Source organism: Bufo gargarizans, chromosome 10, assembly GCF_014858855.1.
Source record: "Bufo gargarizans isolate SCDJY-AF-19 chromosome 10, ASM1485885v1, whole genome shotgun sequence".
Classification (NCBI taxonomy): domain Eukaryota; kingdom Metazoa; phylum Chordata; class Amphibia; order Anura; family Bufonidae; genus Bufo; species Bufo gargarizans.
Window position 1 is genome coordinate 71,406,151 of NC_058089.1, and position 14,888 is coordinate 71,421,038.

A 14,888-nucleotide genomic window follows, 5' to 3' on the forward strand; every position below is an offset into this window, starting at 1 on the left:
CACCAGGGTCTGCTCCGGGGGGAGTCTCCAGTATTGTCCCCGACTCATCTGAATGAGCTGGGTAAGAGTATTACACTCACCGGTAATCCAGTTTCCTGGAAGTCTCCATGACACCAAGTCCTGAGATTGACTTCCTTCTGATTGGACAGGAAAAACACAGAGAGAGGTTAAAAACCCCACCCCCTCCGTTCATCGCCAGTGTATTATAACGAAAACCCCAGGATAAAAGGATCATAGATATTAGCAGAAAAAAACAAGGGTGGGATATATGTGGTGTCATGGAGACTTCCAGGAAACCGGATTACCGGTGAGTGTAATACTCTTTTCCCCAGTCGTCTCCATGACACCAAGTCCTGAGAAAATATCAAAGATACTATTAGGGGGGGACGACTGCAGAAAGGACCTTACGTCCAAATCTTAGGTCATCGTTAGCAGCTAAATCTAGTCTGTAGTGTTTAGTGAAAGTATGAACTCTTTTCCAGGTTGCTGCCCTGCAAATCTGTTGTAAGGAGGCTGAAGCTTTCTCCGCCCAGGAGGCGACCATGCCTCTCGTGGAATGTGCCTTAAGGGAAGCAGGGACATATTTTCCCTGAGCTTTATATGCTTCGGAGATGGCCATCTTAATCCATCTGGAGATGGAACTTTCTGCCGCTTTCTTCCCCTTGTTAGGACCTGAAAATTGGACAAACAAATTTTTGTCTATTCTCCAATGACTGGTAGCTTCCAGGTACTTTAAGACCGCTCTCCGAACATCTAGTGCATGGTAAGTGATTTCCTGATCATTTTTCGGATCGTCACAGAATGAAGGAAGAACAATGTCTTGAGACCTATGGAAGGTCGAAACTACCTTGGGGAGGAAAGCCAGATCTAATTTGAAAATTAACTTGTCCTGAAATACAGAAAGGAATGGTTCTTGGATGGACAAGGCCTGTAGCTCACAGACCCTTCTGGCTGAAGTTATTGCCACCAAAAAAATTGTTTTAACGGTAAGCCATTTGATATGGGCAGAGTCCAGAGGTTCAAACGGATCAGAGGTTAGACCCCCTAGTACCGTATTGAGGTTCCATAGTGCCACCATGTTTCTAATGGTAGGTCTGATCCTATCTGCTGCCTTAAGGAATCTGGATATCCAGGGATGTTCCGTTAGCTTGGTATTATAAAGTGCCCCTAGAGCTGATACCTGAACCCAAAGGGTATTGGGGGATAGACCTAAATCTAGCCCTTCCTGAAGAGAATCAAGAATAAGTGGGATGTTGGCTCTGGACTGGTTAAAGGAGGTTCCAGACCAATCAGCAAATTTCTCCCATATTTTAGATACTTGTCGTTGGTACTTTGTTTCCTGCTAAGGAGTAAGGCATTTACTACTTTTTTAGATAAACCCAACTTTAATAAGTTGGATTCTTCAGAATCCAGGCTGTTAATTTTAGTATTTTTAGGTCTGGGTGAGTAATGGGTCCTTGACTTAGAAGGTCCGGCCTCAGAGGTAGAAGGAGAGGGGCTTCTATGCTGAGGGCTTTCAAGAGAGAGAACCAACTTCTCTTGGGCCAGAAGGGGGTTATCAGGATCAGGGTACAATTTTCTTTTAAGAACTTCTGTAACACTCTGGGGATGAGTGGAAACGGGGGAAACGGGTAGACCAAGTCTGTTGTCTAATTCTGGTTGAAGGCGTCTACTGCCCGAGGATGATCCCTGGGGTTGAGGGAGAAGAACTGGTCTAGTTGATGATTTCTCCTGGATGCAAACAGGTCTACCGTTGGTCTGCCCCATTTCTTTGCAATCAGGTGGAAGGTTTCTGGTGCTAACATCAATTCTCCTGGGTCTAGTCTGTGCCGGCTTAGGTAGTCGGCCTGAACGTTTAAGGCGTCCTTCAGATGGACCGCTGACAGAGATTGCATGTTCTCTTCTGCCCAGGAAAAGATTTTGTTTGCCAGGCTCTGTAGTAGGCGATGCCTCGTGCCTCCCTGATGTTGGATGAAGGCCACCGCTGTAGCGTTGTCCGAGTAGACTAGGACATGACGACCCTCTGCCAACTGACTTGCGTGTTTCAGTGCTTCCCACACTGCCCTCAGCTCCTTGAGATTTGAGGATTGTTGTTTCACGTAACTCTTCCATGTTCCCTGGTAGGAGTTCCCCTGGACAACCGCTCCCCAACCTTGAAGGCTGGCATCTGTTGTAATGACTAGAGGGAGATCTTGTGCCCAGAATATCCCATTCTCTATGTTGGATTTGAGGAGCCACCAATTTAGTGATTTTTTGGTCTTTGAATCTAGGCATATTTGTCTTTCTAGAGTTAATTGTGATCTGTTCCATTTGTCTAAAATGAACTTCTGGAGTGGCCTTAGATGGAATTGTGCCCAGGCCACTGCTGGGATACAAGCTGAAAGGCTCCCTAACACCTGCATGGCCTGTCTTATTGCACAGAATTTTTCCTTCTTGAACTTCATTAAAGTTGTCTGACGTTTTACTATCTTTTGGGGTGGAAGAAAGGATCTTTGGGAAACTGTGTCTATTGTTATGCCCAAAAATACCTTCTGTTTGGTCAGGATTTAATCAGATTTTTCCCAATTGATGAGCCAACCTAGGCTCTGTAGATGATCCAGGACTAACCTGAGATGGATTTCCAGGGTCTCTATGTTGTCTGCCACTACCAGTAGGTCGTCCAGATAGGGGATCACACAGATTGCCTTTTCTCTCAAAGTCATCAAGGCTTCCGCCATTATTTTGGTGAAAACCCTTGGGGCACAAGAGATCCCGAAGGGGAGACACCTGAACTGAAAATGCTGAACATTTCCCTCCAACTCTATCGTGAACCTTAGGAACTTCCTTGATGACCTGTGAATCGGGACGTGATAATAGGCATCGCTTAAATCTATTGTGGCCATCACTGCATCCTTCTTTAAGAGCTTCACTGCCGACCTTAGAGTCTCCATTTTGAATTTTTGGTATCTCACATATTTGTTTAGATATTTCAAATTTATGATCACTCTGGATTTCCCGTTTGGTTTCCTTATGATGAAGAGACGGGAATAGAATCCCAGTCCCGTCTGATTTTTTGGAACAGGCTCTATCGCGGCCAAGGTTAACAGGTTCTTTATGTTGTTTTTTAAGGTAGTAACTTGAGATGGGGGAAGGGTAGTGATCACATATTTCTGTGGAGGGGGAGAGAGTAGATCTATTAAATAACCCTCTTCTATAATATTTAAGATCCACGAGCTGTTTGTTACGTGCTCCCAAGATCCTAGAAAGGAGCTGAGTCTTCCCCCCACTGGTATGGCATCATTGCTTACTGATGGATGTGGAGGCCTCGGCGCGATTTGGGTTAAAGAGGAAATTTCTACCCCTGCCTCCCTTCGCATAGCTCCACCTCCCAGTCTTCCCTTTATCTTTTTTATTCTCGGGCTGAAAAAATCGGTCACGAAAGGGCTGCCTTTTTTGTTTAGATCTCTCCTCTGGGAAACCCCTTTTTTTATTTGTTGCGTTCTCTAGGATTTTGTCTAAATTTTCTCCAAACACATACTGTCCGTGGAAGGGGAGTGCGATTAATTTATTCTTAGACGTGATATCTCCGGACCACGCTTTAAGCCATAGTGCCCTTCTCACTGTATTAGAGAGAACAGCTGTACAGGCGGACAATTTAACTGACTCGGCTGCTGCGTCTGCTAAAAAAGAGGTTGCCATTTTTAATAAAGGCAAGCTCTCTAAAATTTGATCGCGCAGTGTTTTATTGACCAGATGTATCTCGAGCTGTTCTAGCCAAAGGTTTAGAGTTCTGGCCACACACGTAGAGGCAATGCCCGGTTTAAGAAGGGCCGCCGTAGTTTCCCAAGTCTTTCTTAAGAGACTCTCTGCTTTCCTGTCTAGAGGATCTTTTAACTGTGCTGAGTCCTCGAAAGGTATGGCCGTATGTTTCGCTACCTTAGCCACTGGCGCGTCTACTTTTGGTATGGTCTCCCAGTCAGTACAGTCCTCTTGGCTAAAGGGGTAGCGCCTCTTAATTCCCCTTGGGATAAAGGATCCCTTATCCGTTTTTTCCCACTCTGACCGAATTAATTTCTGGACACTGTCTGGAACTGGGAAAACCGCCTTCTTCCTCTCTCCTAGACCTCCAAAAATTTCATGTTGGGTAGATTTAGGAGCTTTTGGCATCTCCATCTGAATGGTGGCCCTAATGGCCCTGATAAGCTCATCAATATCTTCGGGATTAAACAGGAAACGCTTGTATTCACCCTCTTCATCTGAAGAAGCCGGGTGTTTTTGCACTGATTCGGAGTCTGAGACCGCCAGCCCCTCAGAGTCGGAATCCAGAATAACGATTTAGTGCTACGGGAATCCTGAGGGGGGGTAACTTTGGGGGGAGTAGGTTCCTTGGCAGTTAAGGCCAGCTGGACTTCTTCCTTAACTACTTTCCTAATGTCTTCAATTAAACTAGAAGATTCAGATTTGACAACACTGGAGGTGCACTCTTTACACAGGGGCTTGGATCCAGTGTTAGACAATCTTTTGCAGCAGATACCACATTTTCTAGTTTTTTTAGCTGTGGAAGCCGAATCCTTTTCTCCCTGAAAGGGTAAGGGAGGAAAGGATGAGCATACTGAACCATACCTATTAAGCATGTGCCTGAGCACAGGTTACTCACGGTCCCAGGGTTTGCTGCAGGCTCGGTTCCAGAGCCCGGCGTGAGGGGGGCACTCATTCTGACTCCCGACCGCTCCAGAAATGCTCTACCGTCCACGTGAGCCACGCTATGCAGGGCGCCATTACACAGGTCCTGTGATGTTTTATAGAGTCCTCCTTTGACTTCAGGACCTGTGGCGCATGTGGATGACATCAGCGCGCTTTGCTCCACCCCCGGCGTCTGACGTCATCAGCCTGCCGGACGGAAGGGACACATCACAGTGCCGTTCCGCCGCGCTCCTCCTTGCCCCTGCATTAAGCCCTCCGGGACCGCCACAGAGGGCCACTACAAACGCGCCCGAGCCCAGGCCTGGACAGAGGAGGGAGAGCTGCACTGCAGATCCGACCTCGGCCTGCCGAAATGAATCCAGGTGAGCCCCAACGAGCTCCATGCACCTCTCCTGCTTCCTATCCTGATGGGACAGGAAAAACACTGGCGATGAAGGGAGGGGGTGGGGTTTTTAACCTCTCTCTGTGTTTTTCCTGTCCAATCAGAAGGAAGTCAATCTCAGGACTTGGTGTCATGGAGACGACTGGGGAAAAACCAGGATCTCTTGGGCAAGAACGGAATGATGGCTATTACCGAGGCCTGATACTGACGAATATTCATCAATACCCTCGGTATCATGGAAAAGGGAGGGAAGATGTAAGCCAGCCTCAACATCCACGGTATCGACAGAGCATCTATCGCCAGGGGGTTGTCCTCCCTGTATAGAGAGCAGAACCTTTGCACCTTGGCGTTGAACCTGGTTGCCATGAGATCCACCTCCGGTAATCCCCATCTCAGGACTATCTGCTTGAAGATCTCCGGACGCAGAGACCACTCCATGGTCAGTAATCCGCGGTTTAAACGATCTGCAATCATGTTGACCCCGATCTCTGCAAGAAGGGGTAGGGATCTCGTGCCTCCCTGTTTGTTTATGTAAAGAACAGCAGTCATATTGTCTGACTGTACTTTCACCGCTTTGCCCCGGATTTGAGGGGCAAAGTGAAGGAGGGCTAGCCGGATAGCCCGCATCTCTTGGAGATTGGAGGAGAGACGCTGCTCCATAAGAGACCAAGTTCCCCGAACTGTGGAACCTACTAGGGACGCGTCTGTAGTCAATATGAGCCAAACTGGTCGGGTCATAGACTTCCCTGCAGGGAGATGGAACCACCATCTCACCATCTCAGGGAATTTCGAGATTGGGAGGATAGAGAGTATAGGGAATCTAGCCCCGTAGGGCTGCCGTCCCACTTTTTCAAAACTTCTGTTTGAGTGAAGGGCGAAGGTGCCATAATGCCCAAGGGACTGCATCTGCAGCCGCTGACATGAGCCCCCACATCTTCATGAGAGTCCGAATGGATACTCGTCGTGGTACCGATAAGAACCTTGCCAGGTCCTGTACCCGGGACTTCCTTTCCGATGTCAACTGAAGAGACATCTCCACAGAGTCGATTATGAAACCTAGATATTGTATTGAAGTCAAAGGGCTCACATTCGATTTCTGCCAGTTGATGATCCACCCTAAGTGGAGCAGAAAGGAAATTGCCAAATGAAGATGGTGGGTGAGAACTGGAACGGTGGCTGCCAAAAGGAGCCAGTCATCCAGGTAAGGGACAATGGTCAGTCCTTGAAGTCTCAGAGCTGCCACCACCGCTACCACCACCTTGGTGAAGATAAGGGGGGCGCATGAGATTCCAAAGGGGAGAGCGGCAAACTGGAAATGCCTGAGAACCCCGGAAAATCTGGACCGCGATCCTGAGATATTTCCGAGACGCGGGATGGATCGGAATATGGAGATAAGCATCCTTGAGATCCAGTGTGGCCATCACATCTCCGAGTCTGAGAATGTGGCTGACTGACCATATGGTTTCCATACGAAACCTTGGTCTCTTTATGAATCGATTGAGATGTCTTAAATCTATTATCATCCGGAGATCGCCTGTCTTTTTGGGAACCAGAAATACTGGTGAATAGATCTCTAGGCCCTGCTCCCCTGCCGCAACCTCCTCTAGAGCCCCCTTTGAAATATAGTCCTGGATGTAGGATTCTAAAATCCTTTGTTTGGCAGGCGGAAAGCCCCGATTGATGAGGAATCTTTCTTGGGGGAGAGAGGCGAGATCTATTAGGTACCCGGAGGAGATGATGCTTAGAACCTAGGGGTCTGCAATCTCCTGGGACCAAATCTCTTTGAAATGGGCAAGGCGTCCTCCCACGGGGATCTGGGGAGAGGGTACGGGGAAAACCATAGGCGTAACAGAGGGGACAGCAGGGGGAAACCAAGAGCCTCTGAGAGGCCCGCAGTCAGGAGGGATTGGCCTCCTTAGTTGGTCTGCGGGGGCGCCTCAAAAATTTCCCCCCCAGTTCCTACGGGAAGTAGCCTGTTGGCCCTGTCTGCTGCCTCGATGCTGACTGGGGCGTCCTCGAAAGGGCTGCTGAGGAAGACTCTTGCCCTTCTTGTCCGAGAGGCCCTCCATGATCTTATCCAGCTCGGACCCAAAAAGCCGATCGGGATCAAACGGAAGCCCACATAAATTATACTTTGAGGCATTATCTGCCTTCCATGGTTTTAGCCATAAGGGTCTACGGGCCGCAGAGACTAGGCCCATGGTCTTATCCGCTAGCTTTAGCTGCACCTGTGAAGTATCGCATAAAAAGTCCATGGCCAGATTCACCGTTCTGAAGGCGGCCAGGATATCATCACGGGACACACTCTGGTCCACGTTGGTCTGGATTTGGTTTAACTTACTCCTCAGGAAGGACGACACCTCAGATGCTGCTATAGCAGTAGAAGCTGAAGCTGCAGCGGCTGAATAGCCTCTTCTTAAAGTGCACTCTGCCCTCCTATCAAGAAGGTCTTGCAGACTCGACCCATCATCTGCGGGCACCAGAGTGCGTCTAGACAACTTGGCTATGGCCATGTCAACCCTGGGAATGGAACCCCACGATTCCATTAGGGGTTTCGCCATTGGAAACATCATTTTAAATTTGCGAGTCAGGACTGGTCCTTTATCCGGTTTCTTCCATTCAGTACGCATGACTGAACGGAGGGTCTCATCCGCTTTGAAGACACGCTGTGCCCGACCAGCGGGATCGGAAAAAAACATGAGGTTAACTCTTCCTCGTCCGAGGAAGATGAGCCCACTGAAAAAACAGCGGGTCTCTCGCTTGGTGCGGTGACCTCCATAGGAGTCTGGGAGGGTCCCGGCAGCCTCTCATTTAAAAGCTTGACCACCCCCTTTATAGAATCATCCACATAGCATCTAGCCCACTGGTACATCTCCTGCATCGTGGGCTCCGCAGTGGTACGGGAATGGCAGCTGTCACATCTTGAGTATTGGCAGCCGTCATCTAAGGGGGTCTCACAGTTGAAGCAGGCCAAATGTTTGCGTTTGGCGGTGGCCTTCCGCTGGTCAGCGTCTTGTGGAGAAGACATGACTGCGAAAAAAAGGAAGAGGAGGATTAAACCCCTATTAAGCAATAAGAAGACTAAAAATTTTGAGAATAAGCCCACCAACAAAATAACACCAAAAGTGATAGAGAAAATCTCTCTCAGCACAATAGGACTCAGGAGGCTTGCTAACAAAGCTGCACAACCAGAGACTGAGTGAGGGTAACTGAGGGCTTATAAGGAGGTGTGAGGGACCGCCTAAAGGCAGAGCCCTTGCAGCCAATAAATCAAATTTGATGTTGCCGCCCATTACACTCCTACTTTCTGTCACTCTTCCCCTCTACTTTTTTTTTTTTTAACTTGGGGAAGATATTTCCCCCCAGAGATCAGGGAATTAATTATTCCCTGCAGGAAAAGGAAAAAACTAACAAAATGTACCCTCAAACGGGTCATTGCCGTCCTCCCTCCCCCCTCTCCTGTAGGGATGCGAGTGCTGCAGCGACAGCTGCCGGCGAGGGAGCCGCAGAGCGGTGACGTCACTAGTGACGTCATCCAGGGAGACCGCGGCGCGAGTCTCAGAAGTGGCGCCGTCAGCACACAGCCCCGAACAGCATGAGGAGGACAGAAAAACCTGAGGAAAGATGAAGGTTAGAGGGGGAGGAAGGGACATAAGAAAGAGAAAGGCAAATAGCCCTAAAGATACTGGAAAATATATAAGGGGAAGACAAATGTCATATCCCCTGCTATGCTCCCCCCAAGCGAAAAAAAGGAGGGGGGAGCTGCACGCCAGTCCACCTGTCCAAAGGACAGAAAAAAAACACGGTATTTGGGGGGGTAGTTCCCTCCTTTTGAGGGAGTGGGAACTCTTGTTATTGGTTCTTGGGCTCATTAAAAATTCCGTTGGTCCTACCAGTCCACAGGGGGCAGTTAACCCCATCTGTGCTGCTGGTAGGATGTAAGGGAACATGATTTTTTTTGTTTCAAAAATGAAATCATTGTGTAAAACTTACATAAATAAAAAAAAGTATACCTATTAGGTATCGCCGCGTCCGTATCGACCGGCTCTATAAAAATATCACATGACCTAACCCCTCAGGTGACCACCGTAAAAAAATAAAAATGGTTAATAAAAGCAATTTTTTGTCATCTTACGTCAAATCAAAAAGTCATATGCACCCCAAAATAGTGCCAATAAAACCATTATCTCATCCCGCAAAAAATGAGACCCTACTTAAGATAATCGCCCAAAAACTGAAAAACACTATGGCTCTTAGACTATGGAGACACAAAAACTTTTTTTTTGTTTTAAAAATGAAATCATTGTGTAAACTTAACATAAATAAAAAAAATTGTATACATATTGGGTATTGCCGTGTCAGTGACAACCTGCTCTATAAAATTACCACATGATCCAACCTGTCAGATGAATGTTGTAAATAACAAAAAAAAACTATGCCAAAAAAAGCTATTTCTTGTTACCTTGCCGCACAAAAAGTGTAATATAGAGCAACCAAAAATCATATGTACCCTAAACTAGTACCAACAAAACTGCCACCCTATCCCGTAGTTTCTAAAATGGGGTCACTTTTCTGGAGTTTCTACTCCAGGGGTGCATCAGGGGGGCTTCAAATGGGACATGGTTTAAAAAAAAAACAGTCCAGGAAAACCTGCCTTCCAAAAACTGTATGGCATTCCTTTCCTTCTGCGCCCTGCCGTGTGCCCGTAAAGCATTTTACGACCACATATGGAGTGTTTCTGTAAACTACAGAATCAGGGCCATAAATAATGAGTTTTGTTTGGCTGTTAACTCTTGCTTTGTAACTGCATAAAAAATATTAAAATGGAAAATCTGCCAAAAAAGTGAAATTTAAAAATTGTATCTCTATTTTCCATTAAATCTTGTGCAACACCTAAAAGGGTTAACCACGTTTGTAAAATCAGTTTTGAATACCTTGAGGGGTGTAGTTTCTTAGATGGGGTCACTTTTATGGAGTTTCTACTCTAGGGGTGCATTAGGGGGCTTCAAATGGGACATGGTGTCAAAAAAACAATCCAGCAAAATCTGCCTTCCAAAACCAAACGGCGCACCTTTAACTCTACGCCCCGCTGTGTGGACGTACAGTAGTTTACGGCCACATATGGGGTGTTTCTGTAAACGGCAGAGACAGGGCAATAAAGATACAGTCTTGTTTGGCTGTTAACCCTTGCTTTGTTAGTGGAAAAAATTGGTTAAAATGGAAAATTAGGCAAAAAAATGTAATTCTCTAATTTTATCCCCATTTGCTAATAACTCTTGTGCAACACCTAAAGGGTTAACAAAGTTTGTAAAATCAGTTTTGAATACCTTGAGGGGTGCAGTTTATAAAATGGGGTCATTTTTGGGTGGTTTCTATTATGTAAGCCTCGCAAACTGACTTCAGAGCTGTAGTGGTCCCTAAAAATTGGGTTTTTGTAAATTTCTGAAAAATTTCAAGATTTGCTTCTAAACTTCTAAGCCTTGTAACAAAATAAAATATCATTCCCAAAATAATTCAAACATGAAGTAGACATATAAGGGAATGTAAAGTCATCTCAAGTTTTGGGGGTATTACTTTGTATTACAGAAGTAGAGAACTGAAACTTTGAAATTTGCAAATGTTTTGAAATTTTGGGTAAATTAGGTATTTTTTTATACAAATTCTTTTTATTTTTTTACTTCATTTTACCAGTGTCATGAAGTACAATATGTGACGAAAAAAAAACAATCTCAGAATGGCCTGGATAAGTCAAAGCATTTTAAAGTTATCACCACTTAAAGTGACACTGGTCAGATTTGCTGAAAATGGCCTGGTCCTTAAGGTGAAATAAGGCTGTGTCCTTAAGGGGTTAAAGTAATGATGGCCACTTGTTTTTCTTTACTTAGCTGCTTTTTTCTTGCCATAATACAAATTCTAACAGTCTATTCAGTAGGACTATCAGCTATGTATCCATCTGACTTCTCCACAACGCAACTGATGGTCCCAACCCCATTTATAAGGCAAGAAATCCCACTTATTAAACCTGACAGGGCACACCTGTGAAGTGAAAACCATTTCAGGTGACTACCTCTTGAAGCTCATCAAGAGAATGCCAAGAGTGTGCAAAGCAGTAATCAAAGCAAAAGGTGGCTACTTTGAAGAACCTAGAATATTACATATTTTAAGCTGTTTCACACTTTTTTGTTATGTATATAATTCCACATGTGTTAATTCATAGTTTTGATGCCTTCAGTGTGAATCTACAATTTTCATAGAAAATAAAGAAAACTCTTTGAATGAGAAGGAGTGTCCAAACTTTTGCTCTGCACTGTATATATATATATATATATATATATATATATATGTGTATATGTTCGAGATATGCAATCACAGTACATTAAATAATCTTCCTATTTAGTGAATGTACATGTCATATTTTAGATGGTATAATGGTAAGCAGCAGACTCAAAGATTTTACTTCTATAACCTACAAGGGGTTATTACAAACACATAACATTGGTTTAGAGATGCCCAGTAGGAATAAATGGGTAAGAAAGTTAGGGGAAATTAAGTCTCTCTGAAGACCTAACACAGGCCATCCAATTCATTTTCTTAGAAGAGACTGCTCTGTGGCAGTCTATTTGAGTTTCACACAAGAGGGCTCTACCTATGAGGATACCTTTTGTTAATTTCCCATTATTGTAAAGTTGATCCAGTATCAGCATAACTCCTTCGATCAATGACCCTTCTACAGAACTCTAAGTATAGCCTGTATTAGCATTACACTCCAGAAGTGTATTCAGGCCCCTCTTGAATTTATTTAGTGAACCCACCATCACCACCTCCTCAGGCAGAGAAGCCCATAGTCTCACTGCTCTTACAGTATTCTTCTTGTTTTAATCGTTGACGTGTTTGTTGCTGTGTTATTTATCACTCACTTGTTTGTGCATGAATCCCCTAATCGCAAACTGCTGAGGAATATGTTAGTGCTATATAAAGATTATTATTATCCTATTCTTTGTTGATGGAGAAACCTTCTTTCCTATAGGCATAGAGAATGTCCCTTGTCACGGTCATAGTCTTGGGTATAAATAGATCATGGGAGAGATTTCTGTACTGACCCTTGATATATTTATACGTGGTTATTAGATCTGCCCTCAGTCATCTTTTTTCTAAACTGAATAACCCTAAAATTTACTCAATACTCCATGTGTGGTCTGACTAGTGATTTGTAATGTGGTAGGACTATGTTTTCATCACGGGCATCTATGCCCCTTCTGATGCAACCCATTATCTTGTTGGCCTTGGCAGCAGCTGCCTGACACTGGTTTCTACAGCTTAGTTTGCTGCTCACTAAAATTCCTAGATCCTTTTCAATGTCAGTGTTACCCAGTGTTATACCATTTAGTATGTATAGGTGACTTGTATCCTTCCCATGTACATAACCTTACATTTGTCAGTATTAAACCTCACCTGTCACTTCTCTGTCCAAGCTTCTAATCTATCCAGATCCCTTGGTAGCATTATAGCAGTATACTATCTTGTTTTGTGTTAATTACTACACAGTTTAGTGTCATCTGCAAACATTGATATTTTACTATGCAAGCCTTCTACAAGATCATTAATAAATATATTGACGAGAATAGGGCCCAATACTGACCCCTGAAGTACTCCACTACTGATGGTGAACGAATTTAAGTACGTACCACTAATAACCGCCCTCTGTTTACTATCACTGAGACAATTACTCACCCACATACACACATTTTCCCCCAGTCCAAGCATTTTCATGTTATCAACGATTACTTGCCAGATATGGGACTTCAAATATGACAGAAAATCATTCTGATGAGGATATTATTTGTAGCAATGAGGGCACCACCATTGATCTGGTTGCACTGAAGCTCTGATCTTTTCTGTGGCCAGCACCTTCCTGGCTGCTTTGATTAACAGGGACAGGCAGTGGCAAATAAGTAATTGAGGGGCTGACCATAGAAAGGAGCAGTGCTTGAGTGCAAGAAGAGCAATGGTGACACCCTCATTGCACCAAAGGCCTAACTTGTATAATAAGAAAAAGTATCATAACTCAGTAAAGGAGCCTTGACTCAATAGAAGAAAAATAGCATTTTAGTATTTAATTCAGGTGAAATATACTTCTATATCTTTGCAAACAGTTTGTTAAGGTGGATACTGGTGACATATTCCCTTTAAAAACACATATCACCGATTGCTGCATAACATGAATAACTTGTTGCACAAGCACAAAACTACAGAAAATGCAATAAACGCATTAAAGGTTGATAACATCTATATGTGTTAGGAATACAATTCCATGGAATATTTTCATGCTGTAATGGACTCTGAAATATCATCATTTCATGTTTAGTTAGTCCAAGCCTAGCTTCATGCCTTCATTTAATAATGAACAATGCATTTATACCCCTTAGAGGTTTTCTCCAGTTTCCTCCCTTTATCAGATTACAGTTTTGCCTGAAGTTATAGAGAATGACGTGAGGATTTAATAAAGGAGATGTACAAATAATTGGATGCCTAATTTTCTTGGAATCAATTGAAATAGATTTAGATGCAGCAAATGTTAATAAATAGAACACTGTAAAATTTTCACGGTAAGTAATTCTATCAGATTATTACGGTCAACTATAAATAAACAGGGATTGTTTCTTCTACAGAAAACACATATAAATCTCAACATGTAACAAAATATGAAGTTTTTCTTACCCATGTACAGATAGCTTTGATGCTCCTTCACGATCTGAGCCTAAATGAAGAGCTACATCATCACTTAAAGCATATACAGCTCTGTTATTCATCTGTTTAAGACAACCAAATTGTTTTAGGGAATATGCATTTGGCAGTTGCATTTTTAACACTTTACAATGTAGTTTACAAAAATGCACTTGCCTTTAATACAGCCATGATTTAACATAACTTACCAAATCAACATTGTCAAGTGGTGTGCTCAGGGGTGGGAACTGTCATAAGCCAGGCAAGGAACATTGAAATGTGGGATTTGTATGCAGTGCTGGAGAGTAAACTTAGCTTATGTGTATTTAAAGGAAAGTGGTAGGCAGGGATGGTTCTTTATTTTGGGGTTGTGCACTCTTATTTACAGGGATACCAGTAAAATAAAAGTATTCTCTGGGGACACAGTGTGGGCACTAATTTCGGGGTGAAGAAGACAGTGTTTTTGCACTATTATCTGGGGATAGCATTATCTTCTGGAAGTATGGTTTAAGAGACAAATATGACTAAAAGTAGAGCACTACATAGGCCATTCTTCTTTGAAGCTGGACGATTATGTGAAAGAGGTAAAAAAGAGTTAGGTGAGACAATTTTGCAGTTACATTGTGTGGCCATTGGTTTCTGTGGGTGGACAGGGCTTTATCCACATGCAGCATCAAAGTTAATGTGGCCTTATTGTAAGGGCTCATTCACACGACCATATCCGTTTTTGCGGACCAGCGTATCATTCCCTATACTAAAAATGCCTATTCTTATCTGCAAAAACAGACACGAATAGGATGTGTTATATGTTTTTTTGAAGGGCCGTGGACTGGAAGTGTGGATGCGGACAGCACACGGTGTGCTGTCAGCATCTTTTGCGGCCTCATTAAAATAAATTTGTCCGCATCTGATTCTGTCCGCAAATTGCAGAACGCATGTGGACAGAAAAGTATGGTAGACAGAAAAAGTGAATGGGCTCTAACTCTATCCCACTCAGAGAGACCTGCAGGTGGCACAGGTAGCACCTCTGAGGTTACTAAAATATGCCATGGTTGAGGCAAATGGCAGTAAAACTCTGCAAAAACACTCTGCACGTGCA

General features: G+C 44.1%; 1 protein-coding gene across 1 annotated transcript in view; it reads right to left on the reverse strand.

The window, feature by feature from the left end:
* Positions 1-13,867, reverse strand: part of LOC122921071 (acidic proline-rich protein HP43A-like) — a 58,315-nt gene extending 44,448 nt beyond the window's left edge. The window contains exon 1 of the mRNA XM_044270968.1: positions 13,784-13,867. The gene's annotated coding sequence lies outside the window, so the exon portion shown is untranslated. The remainder of the gene's footprint in view (positions 1-13,783) is intronic.
* Between the last annotated feature and the right edge of the window lie 1,021 nt (positions 13,868-14,888).